The sequence below is a fragment of the Castor canadensis genome, chromosome 2, assembly GCF_047511655.1.
Source record: "Castor canadensis chromosome 2, mCasCan1.hap1v2, whole genome shotgun sequence".
Classification (NCBI taxonomy): domain Eukaryota; kingdom Metazoa; phylum Chordata; class Mammalia; order Rodentia; family Castoridae; genus Castor; species Castor canadensis.
Window position 1 is genome coordinate 85532949 of NC_133387.1, and position 6307 is coordinate 85539255.

The following is a 6307-nucleotide window of genomic DNA, read 5'->3' on the forward strand; positions in this document are numbered from 1 at the left end:
CGAGAGAGACAGAGACAGAGAGAAATGAAGAAAACTAGAGCCAAAGCCCAGCAGGCAGCCCCTGCCTGGACTCCCCAGAAGGAAAAATATGGCAGGGACAGCAGAAGCAAGGGTAAAAGTAGGTGACAGCATACCTGTCAGAAGGTAGCTCACTCCTGCCTAGAAGACAAAACTTCAGCTCTTGGGCATAGCTCATTGTTTCCAAAGACAGCAGTGAATATAGCACAAATACTGTGTGCACCTGTATGTAAAGGGAAAAATGAGATCTGTTGAAACTGTTCCAGGAATGGGGGAAGGGTAGGTAAAGGAGAACGGTGGAGGGGATGAATTCAACTATGATATATTTGATATAGTGTAAGAACTTTTGTAAATGCCACGATGTACCCCCACCCAGCACAACAATAATAAAAAAAGAAAGCAACTAAATGTTTAAGTCACTTAGCATTTTAACTTTTGTGAACAAACAATAAAAAATCTATTTTATATCTTTAAAAAAAAAAAAAAGAAGGAGTCTTTTCTTTGTTTGCATAAAGACCAAGGAAATCCGATACATCCTGATAGTGGGTGCAAGTATTTCCTTAGACAATAGGGAGTACTGCTTTAATTCTACCAAAATCTTAAAAAGAAGAAAATGAGAAAATTAAACCATAATCTAATAAAATATTGATTTCTATTTGTAGTTGTTTTAATTGTAAAAAGCAATTGCTTAAGATTGCATTATTACCATAGTAGGTATAGTCTTCATCAGGCATTAGTATTCCTTACTGAGAAATAGAATATCTAGGACCATATGACACAATGTGAAAACAGAAGTATTTCTTTTTCAGGATATTTTCATCACTTTTTGTAAAATATTGGTTAAAAATACTTTTAATCCACAGCTTTTAAGGTTAGTTGTGAGCTAGCTAATGGAAGCTTTTATTTAGGCACAGGTAAATTTAAGAGTAAATTACATAGCTGCATTTTTATATTCACTCAAATACCTATAATAGTAGGTATGTTTCTTTTCCACTGTAATGGTAGAAGGGTCTAGTGAGTGTGAGGGCATTAACCTTTTCATGAGGACTCTATTCTTCTGAACAAACCACTCCCCAAAGGCCCCACTCCCTACTACCATTACCCTGTAGGTTAGGGGGCTACACTAATACTCAGTCCATTGCAGAAGGCATGTATGTTAGTTTTCTTTTGCTACATAACATTTTACCCTGAAGTTTAGCAACTTCAAGTGCCAAACATTTACTATCTCCCACAGTTTCTAAGAGTAAGAAATCTAGGAGTGGCTACACCAAGTTTCTCATGAGGACATAGTCAAGGCAGAGCTGGAGCTGCAGTCATCCCAAGGCTTTCTTGGGGCCAGGAAGCAGCTTCCAAACTCCCTCTTGCTGGTAGCTGTAGGTGGACCTCCGTTCCTTAGTGACTGTTCAGCTCCTCACCAGGTGGACCTCCCCATCAGGCCACTTACCACCGAGCAACTGACTTCCTCTTCATGTTGGTGTGTGAGTGAATTTAAGGAAAACAAAGACTCTTTGAAAAAGATATCATAATTATTAACATAAAGTTGGCAACCTTCTGGGGGGGAAAAAAACCTTTAATGTCTTTAAAAAAAAACACCAGTAATCTTGTAAGTAGAGAGCTGGCAAAATTTTATATAAAGTTAGTCACTTCAGCAGGAAATAAAGACCTATAATGAAGTAACACCAAGAGTGTATTCCAAGAGAGCAAAGAAATTCCCACTCCTTGTAACATATGCCTCTAAAAACCACATAGGATTTGGCAAACCATGGGTGAGTTCCCAGTTCCCAGAGGAACTAAGTAGAAAGCTCATTGCTTGGAAGTGAACTGGAGTTGCAGAGTCAGTAGGTATTGTTGGATGCTGTGGTAGCCAGCCACCAAGGTTGTCAGTAATGACTGTGGCTCCATTCATACACTTGGGTATTCCCTTCCCATACTGCACCATCATTGATCTGTGTGACCAGAAATGTAGAGCATAAAAGATGGTATGTCCCCTCTGAGATTAGGATATAACAGAATGCAGCTGTTTTAGGTGGCTTCCATACTACCGACAACCACAGATGACTAGCTCAAGAGAAGTCAGTTGCTCGGTGGTAAGTGGCCTGATGGGGAGGTCCACCTGGTGATGAGCTGAACCTCCAACCAGTCACTGAGGAACGGAGGTCCACCTACAGCTACCAGCAAGAGGGAGTTTGGAAGCTGCTTCCTGGCCCCAGGAAAGCCTTGGGATGACTGCAGCTCCAGCCCTGCCTTGACTACGTCCTCATCAGAAACACTGGGTGTAGCCACTCCTACATTTCTTACTCTTAGAAACTGTGGGAGATAGTAAATGTTTGGCACTTGAAGTTGCTAAATTTCAGGGTAACATGTTATGCAGCAAAAGATAACTAATGTACATGCCTTCTGCAATGGACTGAGTGTTAGTGTAGCCCCCTAACCTACAGGGTAATGGTAGTAGGGAGTGGGGCCTTTGGGGAGTGGTTTGTTCAGAAGAATAGAGTCCTCATGAAAAGGTTAATGCCCTCACACTCACTAGACCCTTCCACCATTACTCTGCATTTACAGAGAAAAGATGGCTGTCAGTGAACCAGGAGGTAGGTCCTCAGCAGATACTGAAATTGCTTCTCAGTCTCTGCAAATATGAGAAATAAATTTATAGTGTTTATAAACTACCCAGTTTACGGTTATTTTGTTATAGCAGTCCAAACAAACGAAAACACTTTCCTTGTCTTTCACAGAAAGACTGCTTGGGAAACTGATGAAACTAGTTTTGCTAAACTGACAGACCATCAGCATAGGGGAGAAAAAACAGGAGGGAAAATCAAATAAGTGAATAATGCATGAAAGAGAAATGGGACTTCCTTAGATGATTCCTATGCTTTTCCCTTCATTAATGAAGTATTAACATCTACGTCAGTCTTCAAAACGTACCCATCATATCCCTGAAATTATGCTAGATTTACGATGTCTGGGGAGACAGAGAAGTGAGAAAAGATTCAATGACTTTCTCTCAGATGTCTTCAGGGGGGTTGGTGATTCAGTCAACAACTGTCATTGAACTACAAAACTATTAAATGAGACATCAAAATGAAGTTAAAATGACATGCCTAGGTCTGGGTATAGTGGTATACAACTATAATCCCAGTTACATGGGAGATGCAGGCAGGAGGATAGAGGTCTGAGGCCAGATGAAAAGCACCAGATCCTATCTGAAAAACAACTAAAGCAGAAAGATCTGGGGGTGTGGCTCGGGCGGTAGAGCTTCTACCTAATAAACTCAAGGAGCTTTGTTTAAACTCTAATACTCCCTCCCCCAGAAAAATGTCCCATGGCTGACAAAATGCGCTATACCAGGAAAATGATAAATTATAGCATGGACTTTTAATGTAGTCATTGGAAAGAATAGTGCTGAAGAATGCTAAAATTAGGGAGAGTTTTCAGGTTGATAAGCTGTACTGTCCCAGTGCTTGGTCATGGAAGGCACTTCACAAAGGCTTGTTTCTTGTGTATTTTTCCTATGATTAGTGTTCCAGGGACTGGGCATTCTAGGTTTGGATCGATATTATCTTACATCCCAGCTGAATGACCTTGGTCAACTTTTAATCTTTCTCAATTTCTTCATTTGTAAATTAAAATACCTTGTTTGAGAACAGGTGATCTGCTGAGAAAGGCATAAGGACCTGCGTGCAAAAAAGGTTCTGAAAGGGCCCTTAAATGACATTATCTGAATCCAGGACTGTTCTAAATAGGGGAGACCTTGCCAGGTCAGTGCAAGAGCATAGGGGCTCAGAGGTTTCTGACACACTGAAGCAGTGACAGAGCTGAGATCAGAATTTAGGCTAGCACTTTGTGTCATGTCCAGGTTTCATTGTCATACCATCAGACATCTCTCTTCGAAGCTATATAATTAAATAAAGAACGAGAACAAAAATACTCTATGAAAAAGATTTTCAAATTTTTTTTCTCTGACCTTTTCTGTTTCTTTTAAAAAGGTCTTTTTTTGCCTCAGAGACTACACAATTACTTTCTATTATCTTATCATTGAATACTTTAATGACATCCATGACAACAAGCTCTGGTGTCTACTTCTGCCTGCGCTATAGGCACGTAGAAAAACACAAGCATAACTAAGAGGCACATCCCCAGAGAGCTGGATTCAGTGCAAAGAAAAACAAGGTAAGTTTGGTAACATCAGTAGTCTAGGTACCTTCAGAGCCCACAGTCAGCAGAGCTGTAATTTAGAATTTATAGGATGTTATTAAAAGCAAATGGTACTAGGGGTGTGGTGCAGTGGTAGGGTGCTTACCTAGCATGCACAAGGACTCAGGTTCAAGTCTCAGCACCACACAAATAAGTAAAAGCAAAGCAGAGGTCATATTCTGAAGCTTTTCTAATGTAACTTTTTTTAAATTCCAAAGATAATGCGATCCCTTGTTTAAAAAAAAGGAAATGACACAAAAAATGTAGATTTTTAAAACATTCATTGTGAATATTTTGATATATATTCTTAGTCTTTTTCATGCATTAAAAAAAAATCTCACACTGGGTGCCTGTGGCTTATGCCTGTAATCCTAGCCACTCAGGAGGATCATGGTTCAAAGCCAGCCTGGGCAAATAGTTCCCTAGACCCTATCTTGAAAAACCCTTCACTAAAAAGGGCTGGTGGAGTGCTCACTTCAGCAGCACCTATACTAAAATTGGAACAATACAGAGATTAGCATGGCCCCTGCACAAGGTGACACACAAATTTGTGAAGACTATCATATTTAAAATAAAAAAAAGGGGGGGGGGGCTGGTGGAATGGCTCAAGGTGAAAGCCCTGAGTTCAAACCCCAGTACCACAAAAAAAAAAAAAAAAGGAAACCCTCAGAACTGGATTAAATTATATTCTTGGGTGTGCAAGAACTGTAACACTTTATCTACCTCTTAAGCCACTCCACCAGCTGGAAATGTGTTTTCTCTCCCACGGAGATAATGACTACCACCTATTGATCAGGGAAAGAACAACCAGTTCTAGGAAATGTGGGGGCCCTTTCTTAATATCTCAAAAATACAACTATGATATTTGTTATCATATACATTACAGCTATTTTGTGTGTGCTGCTGAGGCAGGAAATTCAGCACAAGTACCCAAACCAAGTAATGGGGAACAGGTGGCTACCTTCCAGGTACTGTCACTGGAAACAGGTGTTTTACTCCACCCCCAACCACCCCAAAGCATGTCTTTTGAAATAGCATTTTCATTTGAACACAAACTGGGGCATGTACACTAGGACCACTAATTATGGCCTAATGAATATGGAGTGCATTTAGTTATAGCAGAGTGAATTCACATGTGCGGTACCCATCCCTCACCAAAAACCACTCCTAAGTACCCCCCAAATCTCCCCAGCCCTTGCTAGCGTGTGAACTCCCACCTGAACAGGCACCAGGACTCTTGAGCCCCACACACCCGTGGAGTGCATTTTCTGCTTTCACTTTCAGATAAACTTCACTGCTGTTCTGCAATTTGCGTGACTCGGTTCAATTCTTTGTTTGAGATGCCAAGGAGATCTTGTCAACCAGGTTCTTCTATTTCTTTTTTGCACAGGATGAGGGTGTGAACTCAGGACTTCCAGCTTGAACTCCACCTCCAGTCCATTTTGCTCAGGTTATTTTGGAGATGGGGTGCCTCAGACCTCAATTCTCCCGATCTCAGCTTCACAAGTAGCTAGGATTATAGGTATGAGCCCCACATGCCTGGTAAAGTCAAAGCCAGTTGTCAATCTACCCTTTTATTTATTTATTTATTTTTTGGTGGTATGGGGATTTGAACTCTGGCCTCCTGCTTGCTATGCAGGGGTTTTTACCACCTGAGACATGTCCTCAGCCCAAACAGGGTCTTCTAGATCACCCATCAGTAACAATGTTGGGGATCAAACCTAGGGCTTGGTGCATGTTGGCATGGGCCCTACCTAGCACTCAGCTACACCCCATCCCTTTTTCAGGCATTTTGATTTGCTTCCTGCTACAGGTGGAGTATGGTGTTTGTCTTGTCTGATCCACTCCCCACGGTTTCATGAATACCTTTTCAGGATTTTTTCAGATAGTATGGTAGAGAGAGGGAAAGAGAGAGAAAATACGCATAGTACACACACACATTGATTTTTAACAACAAAAATGAGAATATATACTAATCCATTTTTTCACCTAACGTATTATGAACAGTGATTCATTCAACAATTATTTACTGAATATCTATTATGTGATAAATATTGTTTTATATACTAGGTATTCATTTTTCCATGTCAATAAA

The 6307-nt window shown here is 40.6% G+C and overlaps 1 non-coding gene across 1 annotated transcript; it reads left to right on the forward strand.

The window, feature by feature from the left end:
- Nucleotides 1-4679: 4679 nt before the first annotated feature.
- Nucleotides 4680-4782, forward strand: LOC141421016 (U6 spliceosomal RNA). The gene has a single exon (XR_012445723.1). It is a non-coding gene; the product is annotated as a U6 spliceosomal RNA (small nuclear RNA).
- The last annotated feature ends 1525 nt before the right edge of the window (nucleotides 4783-6307 follow it).